We start from the raw sequence: 13,839 nt of genomic DNA, 5'->3' as shown, positions 1-13,839 counted from the left end.
GACTGATGGCATAAGGCTTCTTTTCCCATTATGAAAGCTCCGTTCATGCGGCCTCGAAGCTACCTGAAAAGGATGGTTGTTGCCGGGGTTTTCCTCACTGCCGGCATGGTTCTGAGAAGAAAATGAGTTTTCTCCTAAGAAACCTTGGGTTTCCAGTTCCTTGTTGGAAGCTCACCCTGCTCTGCTCTATACCTAATGTGAAAGTCAACGTGAGCCCAAGCTTCGAAGTAGGGCCCTGATTATCCTTGCAAAACGAGAGGTGTGCAGCAGCTCCATGAGGCCTTCATCGTTGTTCTGCTTTAGTTTCAAGGTAGTAAGCTTTGCAACACTCCTAGGGGACTTGCTTCAGCACCCGTTTCAGTACCAGAACACTGCGTAGAACCAGGAAGCTCTGCTCCTGCGTGTATGCTGCGTGTCAACCTAGAAATTAGAGACCGATGGCACAAGGCTAGTTTTCCCATTATGAAAGCTCCGTTGATGCGGCCCCGAAGCTACCTGAAAAGCACTGTTGTTACCGTGCTTTTACTTACAGCCGGCATGGTTCATAGAAGAAAATGAGTTTTCTCGAAAGAAACCTTGTGCTTCCAGTTCCTAGTTGGAAGCTCACCCGGCTCTGCTCTATACCAAACGTGAAAGTCAATGTGAGCACTAGCCTCGAAGTAAGGCCCTGATTATCCTGGCAAAACGGGAGGCGTGCAGCAGCTCCATGAGGCCTTCATCGCTGTTCTGCTTTAGTTTCACGGTAGTAAGCTTTCCAACATTCCTAGGGACTTTGCTTAAGCAACCGTTTCGGTACCAGAACACTGCGTAGAGACAGTAAGCTCTGGTCCTGCGTGTATGCTGCGTGTCAACCTCGAAATTGGAGACTGATGGCATAAGGCTTCTTTTCCCATTATGAAAGCTCCGTTCATGCGGCCTCGAAGCTACCTGAAAAGCATGGTTGTTGCCGGGGTTTTCCTCACTGCCGGCATGGTTCTGAGAAGAAAATGAGTTTTCTCCTAAGTAACATTGGGTTTCCAGTTCCTTGTTGGAAGCTCACCCTGCTCTGCTCTATACCTAATGTGAAAGTCAACGTGAGCCCAAGCTTCGAAGTAAGGCCCTGATTATCCTTGCAAAACGAGAGGCGTGCAGCAGCTCCATGAGGCCTTCATCGTTGTTCTGCTTTAGTTTCAAGGTAGTAAGCTTTGCAACACTCCTAGGGGACTTGCTTCAGCACCCGTTTCAGTACCAGAACACTGCGTAGAACCAGGAAGCTCTGCTCCTGCGTGTATGCTGCGTGTCAACCTAGAAATTAGAGACCGATGGCACAAGGCTAGTTTTCCCATTATGAAAGCTCCGTTGATGCGGCCCCGAAGCTACCTGAAAAGCACTGTTGTTACCGTGCTTTTACTTACAGCCGGCATGGTTCATAGAAGAAAATGAGATTTCTCGAAAGAAACCTTCTGCTTCCAGTTCCTAGTTGGAAGCTCACCCTGCTCTGCTCTATACCAAACGTGAAAGTCAATGTGAGCACTAGCCTCGAAGTAAGGCCCTGATTATCCTGGCAAAACGGGAGGCGTGCAGCAGCTCCATGAGGCCTTCATCGCTGTTCTGCTTTAGTTTCACGGTAGTAAGCTTTCCAAGACTCCTAGGGACTTTGCTTAAGCAACCGTTTCGGTACCAGAACACTGCGTAGAGACAGTAAGCTCTGGTCCTGCGTGTATGCTGCGTGTCAACCTAGAAATTGGAGACTGATGGCATAAGGCTTCTTTTCCCATTATGAAAGCTCCGTTCATGCGGCCTCGAAGCTACCTGAAAAGCATTGTTGTTGCCGGGGTTTTCCTCACTGCCGGCATGGTTCTGAGAAGAAAATGAGTTTTCTCCTAAGAAACCTTGGGTTTCCAGTTCCTTGTTGGAAGCTCACCCTGCTCTGCTCTATACCTAATGTGAAAGTCAACGTGAGCCCAAGCTTCGAAGTAAGGCCCTGATTATCCTTGCAAAACGAGAGGCGTGCAGCAGCTCCATGAGGCCTTCATCGTTGTTCTGCTTTAGTTTCAAGGTAGTAAGCTTTGCAACACTCCTAGGGGACTTGCTTCAGCACCCGTTTCAGTACCAGAACACTGCGTAGAACCAGGAAGCTCTGCTCCTGCGTGTATGCTGCGTGTCAACCTAGAAATTAGAGACTGATGGCACAAGGCTAGTTTTCCCATTATGAAAGCTCCGTTGATGCGGCCCCGAAGCTACCTGAAAAGCACTGTTGTTACCGTGTTTTTACTTACAGCCGGCATGGTTCATAGAAGAAAATGAGTTTTCTCGAAAGAAACCTTGTGCTTCCAGTTCCTAGTTGGAAGCTCACCCGGCTCTGCTCTATACCAAACGTGAAAGTCAATGTGAGCACTAGCCTCGAAGTAAGGCCCTGATTATCCTGGCAAAACGGGAGGCGTGCAGCAGCTCCATGAGGCCTTCATCGCTGTTCTGCTTTAGTTTCACGGTAGTAAGCTTTCCAACATTCCTAGGGACTTTGCTTAAGCAACCGTTTCGGTACCAGAACACTGCGTAGAGACAGTAAGCTCTGGTCCTGCGTGTATGCTGCGTGTCAACCTCGAAATTGGAGACTGATGGCATAAAGCTTCTTTTCCCATTATGAAAGCTCCGTTCATGCGGCCTCGAAGCTACCTGAAAAGCATGGTTGTTGCCGGGGTTTTCCTCACTGCCGGCATGGTTCTGAGAAGAAAATGAGTTTTCTCCTAAATAACATTGGGTTTCCAGTTCCTTGTTGGAAGCTCACCCTGCTCTGCTCTATACCTAATGTGAAAGTCAACGTGAGCCCAAGCTTCGAAGTAAGGCCATGATTATCCTTGCAAAACGAGAGGCGTGCAGCAGCTCCATGAGGCCTTCATCGTTGTTCTGCTTTAGTTTCAAGGTAGTAAGCTTTGCAACACTCCTAGGGGACTTGCTTCAGCACCCGTTTCAGTACCAGAACACTGCGTAGAACCAGGAAGCTCTGCTCCTGCGTGTATGCTGCGTGTCAACCTAGAAATTAGAGACCGATGGCACAAGGCTAGTTTTCCCATTATGAAAGCTCCGTTGATGCGGCCCCGAAGCTACCTGAAAAGCACTGTTGTTACCGTGCTTTTACTTACAGCCGGCATGGTTCATAGAAGAAAATGAGTTTTCTCGAAAGAAACCTTGTGCTTCCAGTTCCTAGTTGGAAGCTCACCCTGCTCTGCTCTATACCAAACGTGAAAGTCAATGTGAGCACTAGCCTCGAAGTAAGGCCCTGATTATCCTGGCAAAACGGGAGGCGTGCAGCAGCTCCATGAGGCCTTCATCGCTGTTCTGCTTTAGTTTCACGGTAGTAAGCTTTCCAAGACTCCTAGGGACTTTGCTTAAGCAACCGTTTCGGTACCAGAACACTGCGTAGAGACAGTAAGCTCTGGTCCTGCGTGTATGCTGCGTGTCAACCTAGAAATTGGAGACTGATGGCATAAGGCTTCTTTTCCCATTATGAAAGCTCCGTTCATGCGGCCTCGAAGCTACCTGAAAAGCATTGTTGTTGCCGGGGTTTTCCTCACTGCCGGCATGGTTCTGAGAAGAAAATGAGTTTTCTCCTAAGAAACCTTGGGTTTCCAGTTCCTTGTTGGAAGCTCACCCTGCTCTGCGCTATACCTAAAATGAAAGTAAACGTGAGCCCAAGCTTCGAAGTAAGGCCCTGATTATCCTTGCAAAACGAGAGGCGTGCAGCAGCTCCATGAGGCCTTCATCGTTGTTCTGCTTTAGTTTCAAGGTAGTAAGCTTTTCAACACTCCTAGGGGCCTTGCTTCAGCACCCGTTTCAGTCAGAACACTGCGTAGAACCAGGAAGCTCTGCTCCTGCGTGTATGCTGCGTGTCAACCTAGAAATTAGAGACCGATGGCACAAGGCTAGTTTTCCCATTATGAAAGCTCCATTCATGCGGCCCCGAAGCTACCTGAAAAGCACTGTTGTTACCGTGCTTTTACTTACAGCCGGCATGGTTCATAGAAGAAAATGAGTTTTCTCGAAAGAAACCTTGTGCTTCCAGTTCCTAGTTGGAAGCTCACCCGGCTCTGCTCTATACCAAACGTGAAAGTCAATGTGAGCACTAGCCTCGAAGTAAGGCCCTGATTATCCTGGCAAAACGGGAGGCGTGCAGCAGCTCCATGAGGCCTTCATCGCTGTTCTGCTTTAGTTTCACGGTAGTAAGCTTTCCAACATTCCTAGGGACTTTGCTTAAGCAACCGTTTCGGTACCAGAACACTGCGTAGAGACAGTAAGCTCTGGTCCTGCGTGTATGCTGCGTGTCAACCTAGAAATTGGAGACTGATGGCATAAGGCTTCTTTTCCCATTATGAAAGCTCCGTTCATGCGGCCTCGAAGCTACCTGAAAAGCATGGTTGTTGCCGGGGTTTTCCTCACTGCCGGCATGGTTCTGAGAAGAAAATGAGTTTTCTCCTAAGTAACATTGGGTTTCCAGTTCCTTGTTGGAAGCTCACCGTGCTCTGCTCTATACCTAATGTGAAAGTCAACGTGAGCCCAAGCTTCGAAGTAAGGCGCTGATTATCCTTGCAAAACGAGAGGCGTGCAGCAGCTCCATGAGGCCTTCATCGTTGTTCTGCTTTAGTTTCAAGGTAGTAAGCTTTTCAACACTCCTAGGGGCCTTGCTTCAGCACCCGTTTCAGTCAGAACACTGCGTAGAACCAGGAAGCTCTGCTCCTGCGTGTATGCTGCGTGTCAACCTAGAAATTAGAGACTGATGGCACAAGGCTTGTTTTCCCATTTTGAAAGCTCCATTCATGCGGCCCCGAAGCTACCTGAAAAGCACTGTTGTTACCGTGCTTTTACTTACAGCCGGCATGGCACATAGAAGAAAATGAGTTTTCTCGGAAGAAACCTTCTGCTTCCAGTTCCTAGTTGAAAGCTCACCCTGCTCTGCTCTATACCTCAAGTGAAAGTCAACGTGAGCCCAAGCTTCGAAGTAAGGCCCTGATTATCCTTGCAAAACGAGAGGCGTGCAGCAGCTCCATGAGGCCTTCATCGTTGTTCTGCTTTAGTTTCAAGGTAGTAAGCTTTTCAACACTCCTAGGGGCCTTGCTTCAGCACCCGTTTCAGTACCAGAACACTGCGTAGAACCAGGAAGCTCTGGTCCTGCGTGTATGCTGCGTGTCAACCTAGAAATTGGAGACTGATGGCATAAGGCTTCTTTTCCCATTATGAAAGCTCCGTTCATGCGGCCTCGAAGCTACCTGAAAAGGATGGTTGTTGCCGGGGTTTTCCTCACTGCCGGCATGGTTCTGAGAAGAAAATGAGTTTTCTCCTAAGAAACCTTGGGTTTCCAGTTCCTTGTTGGAAGCTCACCCTGCTCTGCTCTATACCTAATGTGAAAGTCAACGTGAGCCCAAGCTTCGAAGTAGGGCCCTGATTATCCTTGCAAAACGAGAGGCGTGCAGCAGCTCCATGAGGCCTTCATCGTTGTTCTGCTTTAGTTTCAAGGTAGTAAGCTTTGCAACACTCCTAGGGGACTTGCTTCAGCACCCGTTTCGGTACCAGAACACTGCGTAGAGACAGTAAGCTCTGGTCCTGCGTGTATGCTGCGTGTCAACCTAGAAATTGGAGACTGATGGCATAAGGCTTCTTTTCCCATTATGAAAGCTCCGTTCATGCGGCCTCGAAGCTACCTGAAAAGCATTGTTGTTGCCGGGGTTTTCCTCACTGCCGGCATGGTTCTGAGAAGAAAATGAGTTTTCTCCTAAGAAACCTTGGGTTTCCAGTTCCTTGTTGGAAGCTCACCCTGCTCTGCGCTATACCTAAAATGAAAGTCAACGTGAGCCCAAGCTTCGAAGTAAGGCCCTGATTATCCTTGCAAAACGAGAGGCGTGCAGCAGCTCCATGAGGCCTTCATCGTTGTTCTGCTTTAGTTTCAAGGTAGTAAGCTTTTCAACACTCCTAGGGGCCTTGCTTCAGCACCCGTTTCAGTACCAGAACACTGCGTAGAACCAGGAAGCTCTGGTCCTGCGTGTATGCTGCGTGTCAACCTAGAAATTGGAGACTGATGGCATAAAGCTTCTTTTCCCATTATGAAAGCTCCGTTCATGCGGCCTCGAAGCTACCTGAAAAGCATTGTTGTTGCCGGGGTTTTCCTCACTGCCGGCATGGTTCTGAGAAGAAAATGAGTTTTCTCCTAAGAAACCTTGGGTTTCCCGTTCCTTGTTGGAAGCTCAACCTGCTCTGCTCTATACCTAAAATGAAAGTCAACGTGAGCCCAAGCTTCGAAGTAAGGCCCTGATTATCCTTGCAAAACGAGAGGCGTGCAGCAGCTCCATGAGGCCTTCATCGTTGTTCTGCTTTAGTTTCAAGGTAGTAAGCTTTTCAACACTCCTAGGGGCCTTGCTTCAGCACCCGTTTCAGTCAGAACAGTGCGTAGAACCAGGAAGCTCTGCTCCTGCGTGTATGCTGCGTGTCAACCTAGAAATTGGAGACTGATGGCATAAGGCTTCTTTTCCCATTATGAAAGCTCCGTTGATGCGGCCCCGAAGCTACCTGAAAAGCACTGTTGTTACCGTGCTTTTACTTACAGCCGGCATGGTTCATAGAAGAAAATGAGTTTTCTCGAAAGAAACCTTGTGCTTCCAGTTCCTAGTTGGAAGCTCACCCGGCTCTGCTCTATACCAAACGTGAAAGTCAATGTGAGCACTAGCCTCGAAGTAAGACCCTGATTATCCTGGCAAAACGGGAGGCGTGCAGCAGCTCCATGAGGCCTTCATCGCTGTTCTGCTTTAGTTTCACGGTAGTAAGCTTTCCAACATTCCTAGGGACTTTGCTTAAGCAACCGTTTCGGTACCAGAACACTGCGTAGAGACAGTAAGCTCTGGTCCTGCGTGTATGCTGCGTGTCAACCTAGAAATTGGAGACTGATGGCATAAGGCTTCTTTTCCCATTATGAAAGCTCCGTTCATGCGGCCTCGAAGCTACCTGAAAAGCATGGTTGTTGCCGGGGTTTTCCTCACTGCCGGCATGGTTCTGAGAAGAAAATGAGTTTTCTCCTGAGAAACCTTGGGTTTCCAGTTCCTTGTTGGAAGCTCACCCTGCTCTGCGCTATACCTAAAATGAAAGTCAACGTGAGCCCAAGCTTCGAAGTAAGGCCCTGATTATCCTTGCAAAACGAGAGGCGTGCAGCAGCTCCATGAGGCCTTCATCGTTGTTCTGCTTTAGTTTCAAGGTAGTAAGATTTTCAACACTCCTAGGGGCCTTGCTTCAGCACCCGTTTCAGTCAGAACACTGCGTAGAACCAGGAAGCTCTACTCCTGCGTGTATGCTGTGTGTCAACTTAGAAATTAGAGACTGATGGCACAAGGCTTGTTTTCCCATTTTGAAAGCTCCATTCATGCGGCCCCGAAGCTACCTGAAAAGCACTGTTGTTACCGTGCTTTTACTTACAGCCGGCATGGCACATAGAAGAAAATGAGTTTTCTCGGAAGAAACCTTGTGCTTCCAGTTCCTAGTTGAAAGCTCACCCTGCTCTGCTCTATACCTCAAGTGAAAGTCAACGTGAGCCCAAGCTTCGAAGTAAGGCCCTGATTATCCTTGCAAAACGAGAGGCGTGCAGCAGCTCCATGAGGCCTTCATCGTTGTTCTGCTTTAGTTTCAAGGTAGTAAGCTTTTCAACACTCCTAGGGGCCTTGCTTCAGCACCCGTTTCAGTACCAGAACACTGCGTAGAACCAGGAAGCTCTGCTCCTGCGTGTATGCTGCGTGTCAACCTAGAAATTGGAGACTGATGGCATAAGGCTTCTTTTCCCATTATGAAAGCTCCGTTCATGCGGCCTCGAAGCTACCTGAAAAGCATTGTTGTTGCCGGGGTTTTCCTCACTGCCGGCATGGTTCTGAGAAGAAAATGAGTTTTCTCCTAAGAAACCTTGGGTTTCCAGTTCCTTGTTGGAAGCTCACCCTGCTCTGCGCTATACCTAAAATGAAAGTCAACGTGAGCCCAAGCTTCGAAGTAAGGCCCTGATTATCCTTGCAAAACGAGAGGCGTGCAGCAGCTCCATGAGGCCTTCATCGTTGTTCTGCTTTAGTTTCAAGGTAGTAAGCTTTGCAACACTCCTAGGGGCCTTGCTTCAGCACCCGTTTCAGTACCAGAACACTGCGTAGAACCAGGAAGCTCTGGTCCTGCGTGTATGCTGCGTGTCAACCTAGAAATTGGAGACTGATGGCATAAAGCTTCTTTTCCCATTATGAAAGCTCCGTTCATGCGGCCTCGAAGCTACCTGAAAAGCATTGTTGTTGCCGGGGTTTTCCTCACTGCCGGCATGGTTCTGAGAAGAAAATGAGTTTTCTCCTAAGAAACCTTGGGTTTCCCGTTCCTTGTTGGAAGCTCAACCTGCTCTGCTCTATACCTAAAATGAAAGTCAACGTGAGCCCAAGCTTCGAAGTAAGGCCCTGATTATCCTTGCAAAACGAGAGGCGTGCAGCAGCTCCATGAGGCCTTCATCGTTGTTCTGCTTTAGTTTCAAGGTAGTAAGCTTTTCAACACTCCTAGGGGCCTTGCTTCAGCACCCGTTTCAGTCAGAACACTGCGTAGAACCAGGAAGCTCTGCTCCTGCGTGTATGCTGCGTGTCAACCTAGAAATTAGAGACTGATGGCACAAGGCTAGTTTTCCCATTATGAAAGCTCCGTTGATGCGGCCCCGAAGCTACCTGAAAAGCACTGTTGTTACCGTGCTTTTACTTACAGCCGGCATGGTTCATAGAAGAAAATGAGTTTTCTCGAAAGAAACCTTGTGCTTCCAGTTCCTAGTTGGAAGCTCACCCTGCTCTGCTCTATACCAAACGTGAAAGTCAATGTGAGCACTAGCCTCGAAGTAAGGCCCTGATTATCCTGGCAAAACGGGAGGCGTGCAGCAGCTCCATGAGGCCTTCATCGCTGTTCTGCTTTAGTTTCACGGTAGTAAGCTTTCCAACATTCCTAGGGACTTTGCTTAAGCAACCGTTTCGGTACCAGAACACTGCGTAGAGACAGTAAGCTCTGGTCCTGCGTGTATGCTGCGTGTCAACCTAGAAATTGGAGACTGATGGCATAAGGCTTCTTTTCCCATTATGAAAGCTCCGTTTATGCGGCCTCAAAGCTACCTGAAAAGCATTGTTGTTGCCGGGGTTTTCCTCACTGCAGGCATGGTTCTGAGAAGAAAATGAGTTTTCTCCTAAGAAACCTTGGGTTTCCATTTCCTTGTTGGAAGCTCACCCTGCTCTGCTCTATACCTAATGTGAAAGTCAACGTGAGCCCAAGCTTCGAAGTAAGGCCCTGATTATCCTTGCAAAACGAGAGGCGTGCAGCAGCTCCATGAGGCCTTCATCGTTGTTCTGCTTTAGTTTCAAGGTAGTAAGCTTTGCAACACTCCTAGGGGACTTGCTTCCTCACCCGTTTCAGTACCGGAACACTGCGTAGAACCAGGAAGCTCTGCTCCTGCGTGTATGCTGCGTGTCAACCTAGAAATTAGAGACCGATGGCACAAGGCTAGTTTTCCCATTATGAAAGCTCCGTTGATGCGGCCCCGAAGCTACCTGAAAAGCACTGTTGTTACCGTGCTTTTACTTACAGCCGGCATGGTTCATAGAAGAAAATGAGTTTTCTCGAAAGAAACCTTGTGCTTCCAGTTCCTAGTTGGAAGCTCACCCTGCTCTGCTCTATACCAAACGTGAAAGTCAATGTGAGCACTAGCCTCGAAGTAAGGCCCTGATTATCCTGGCAAAACGGGAGGCGTGCAGCAGCTCCATGAGGCCTTCATCGCTGTTCTGCTTTAGTTTCACGGTAGTAAGCTTTCCAACATTCCTAGGGACTTTGCTTAAGCAACCGTTTCGGTACCAGAACACTGCGTAGAGACAGTAAGCTCTGGTCCTGCGTGTATGCTGCGTGTCAACCTAGAAATTGGAGACTGATGGCATAAAGCTTCTTTTCCCATTATGAAAGCTCCGTTCATGCGGCCTCGAAGCTACCTGAAAAGCATTGTTGTTGCCGGGGTTTTCCTCACTGCCGGCATGGTTCTGAGAAGAAAATGAGTTTTCTCCTAAGAAACCTTGGGTTTCCAGTTCCTTGTTGGAAGCTCACCCTGCTCTGCGCTATACCTAAAATGAAAGTCAACGTGAGCCCAAGCTTCGAAGTAAGGCCCTGATTATCCTTGCAAAACGAGAGGCGTGCAGCAGCTCCATGAGGCCTTCATCGTTGTTCTGCTTTAGTTTCAAGGTAGTAAGCTTTTCAACACTCCTAGGGGCCTTGCTTCAGCACCCGTTTCAGTACCAGAACACTGCGTAGAACCAGGAAGCTCTGGTCCTGCGTGTATGCTGCGTGTCAACCTAGAAATTGGAGACTGATGGCATAAAGCTTCTTTTCCCATTATGAAAGCTCCGTTCATGCGGCCTCGAAGCTACCTGAAAAGCATTGTTGTTGCCGGGGTTTTCCTCACTGCCGGCATGGTTCTGAGAAGAAAATGAGTTTTCTCCTAAGAAACCTTGGGTTTCCCGTTCCTTGTTGGAAGCTCAACCTGCTCTGCTCTATACCTAAAATGAAAGTCAACGTGAGCCCAAGCTTCGAAGTAAGGCCCTGATTATCCTTGCAAAACGAGAGGCGTGCAGCAGCTCCATGAGGCCTTCATCGTTGTTCTGCTTTAGTTTCAAGGTAGTAAGCTTTTCAACACTCCTAGGGGCCTTGCTTCAGCACCCGTTTCAGTCAGAACAGTGCGTAGAACCAGGAAGCTCTGCTCCTGCGTGTATGCTGCGTGTCAACCTAGAAATTGGAGACTGATGGCATAAGGCTTCTTTTCCCATTATGAAAGCTCCGTTGATGCGGCCCCGAAGCTACCTGAAAAGCACTGTTGTTACCGTGCTTTTACTTACAGCCGGCATGGTTCATAGAAGAAAATGAGTTTTCTCGAAAGAAACCTTGTGCTTCCAGTTCCTAGTTGGAAGCTCACCCGGCTCTGCTCTATACCAAACGTGAAAGTCAATGTGAGCACTAGCCTCGAAGTAAGACCCTGATTATCCTGGCAAAACGGGAGGCGTGCAGCAGCTCCATGAGGCCTTCATCGCTGTTCTGCTTTAGTTTCACGGTAGTAAGCTTTCCAACATTCCTAGGGACTTTGCTTAAGCAACCGTTTCGGTACCAGAACACTGCGTAGAGACAGTAGGCTCTGGTCCTGCGTGTATGCTGCGTGTCAACCTAGAAATTGGAGACTGATGGCATAAGGCTTCTTTTCCCATTATGAAAGCTCCGTTCATGCGGCCTCGAAGCTACCTGAAAAGCATGGTTGTTGCCGGGGTTTTCCTCACTGCCGGCATGGTTCTGAGAAGAAAATGAGTTTTCTCCTGAGAAACCTTGGGTTTCCAGTTCCTTGTTGGAAGCTCACCCTGCTCTGCGCTATACCTAAAATGAAAGTCAACGTGAGCCCAAGCTTCGAAGTAAGGCCCTGATTATCCTTGCAAAACGAGAGGCGTGCAGCAGCTCCATGAGGCCTTCATCGTTGTTCTGCTTTAGTTTCAAGGTAGTAAGATTTTCAACACTCCTAGGGGCCTTGCTTCAGCACCCGTTTCAGTCAGAACACTGCGTAGAACCAGGAAGCTCTACTCCTGCGTGTATGCTGTGTGTCAACTTAGAAATTAGAGACTGATGGCACAAGGCTTGTTTTCCCATTTTGAAAGCTCCATTCATGCGGCCCCGAAGCTACCTGAAAAGCACTGTTGTTACCGTGCTTTTACTTACAGCCGGCATGGCACATAGAAGAAAATGAGTTTTCTCGGAAGAAACCTTGTGCTTCCAGTTCCTAGTTGAAAGCTCACCCTGCTCTGCTCTATACCTCAAGTGAAAGACAACGTGAGCCCAAGCTTCGAAGTAAGGCCCTGATTATCCTTGCAAAACGAGAGGCGTGCAGCAGCTCCATGAGGCCTTCATCGTTGTTCTGCTTTAGTTTCAAGGTAGTAAGCTTTTCAACACTCCTAGGGGCTTTGCTTCAGCACCCGTTTCAGTACCAGAACACTGCGTAGAACCAGGAAGCTCTGCTCCTGCGTGTATGCTGCGTGTCAACCTAGAAATTGGAGACTGATGGCATAAGGCTTCTTTTCCCATTATGAAAGCTCCGTTCATGCGGCCTCGAAGCTACCTGAAAAGGATGGTTGTTGCCGGGGTTTTCCTCACTGCCGGCATGGTTCTGAGAAGAAAATGAGTTTTCTCCTAAGAAACCTTGGGTTTCCAGTTCCTTGTTGGAAGCTCACCCTGCTCTGCTCTATACCTAATGTGAAAGTCAACGTGAGCCCAAGCTTCGAAGTAGGGCCCTGATTATCCTTGCAAAACGAGAGGTGTGCAGCAGCTCCATGAGGCCTTCATCGTTGTTCTGCTTTAGTTTCAAGGTAGTAAGCTTTGCAACACTCCTAGGGGACTTGCTTCAGCACCCGTTTCAGTACCAGAACACTGCGTAGAACCAGGAAGCTCTGCTCCTGCGTGTATGCTGCGTGTCAACCTAGAAATTAGAGACCGATGGCACAAGGCTAGTTTTCCCATTATGAAAGCTCCGTTGATGCGGCCCCGAAGCTACCTGAAAAGCACTGTTGTTACCGTGCTTTTACTTACAGCCGGCATGGTTCATAGAAGAAAATGAGTTTTCTCGAAAGAAACCTTGTGCTTCCAGTTCCTAGTTGGAAGCTCACCCGGCTCTGCTCTATACCAAACGTGAAAGTCAATGTGAGCACTAGCCTCGAAGTAAGGCCCTGATTATCCTGGCAAAACGGGAGGCGTGCAGCAGCTCCATGAGGCCTTCATCGCTGTTCTGCTTTAGTTTCACGGTAGTAAGCTTTCCAACATTCCTAGGGACTTTGCTTAAGCAACCGTTTCGGTACCAGAACACTGCGTAGAGACAGTAAGCTCTGGTCCTGCGTGTATGCTGCGTGTCAACCTCGAAATTGGAGACTGATGGCATAAGGCTTCTTTTCCCATTATGAAAGCTCCGTTCATGCGGCCTCGAAGCTACCTGAAAAGCATGGTTGTTGCCGGGGTTTTCCTCACTGCCGGCATGGTTCTGAGAAGAAAATGAGTTTTCTCCTAAGTAACATTGGGTTTCCAGTTCCTTGTTGGAAGCTCACCCTGCTCTGCTCTATACCTAATGTGAAAGTCAACGTGAGCCCAAGCTTCGAAGTAAGGCCCTGATTATCCTTGCAAAACGAGAGGCGTGCAGCAGCTCCATGAGGCCTTCATCGTTGTTCTGCTTTAGTTTCAAGGTAGTAAGCTTTGCAACACTCCTAGGGGACTTGCTTCAGCACCCGTTTCAGTACCAGAACACTGCGTAGAACCAGGAAGCTCTGCTCCTGCGTGTATGCTGCGTGTCAACCTAGAAATTAGAGACCGATGGCACAAGGCTAGTTTTCCCATTATGAAAGCTCCGTTGATGCGGCCCCGAAGCTACCTGAAAAGCACTGTTGTTACCGTGCTTTTACTTACAGCCGGCATGGTTCATAGAAGAAAATGAGATTTCTCGAAAGAAACCTTCTGCTTCCAGTTCCTAGTTGGAAGCTCACCCTGCTCTGCTCTATACCAAACGTGAAAGTCAATGTGAGCACTAGCCTCGAAGTAAGGCCCTGATTATCCTGGCAAAACGGGAGGCGTGCAGCAGCTCCATGAGGCCTTCATCGCTGTTCTGCTTTAGTTTCACGGTAGTAAGCTTTCCAAGACTCCTAGGGACTTTGCTTAAGCAACCGTTTCGGTACCAGAACACTGCGTAGAGACAGTAAGCTCTGGTCCTGCGTGTATGCTGCGTGTCAACCTAGAAATTGGAGACTGATGGCATAAGGCTTCTTTTCCCAT

This window comes from Eubalaena glacialis, chromosome 6 (genome assembly GCF_028564815.1).
Source record: "Eubalaena glacialis isolate mEubGla1 chromosome 6, mEubGla1.1.hap2.+ XY, whole genome shotgun sequence".
NCBI lineage: Eukaryota > Metazoa > Chordata > Mammalia > Artiodactyla > Balaenidae > Eubalaena > Eubalaena glacialis.
The sequence above is the reverse complement of the archived record's forward strand: the minus strand, read 5'-3'. Positions refer to the sequence as shown.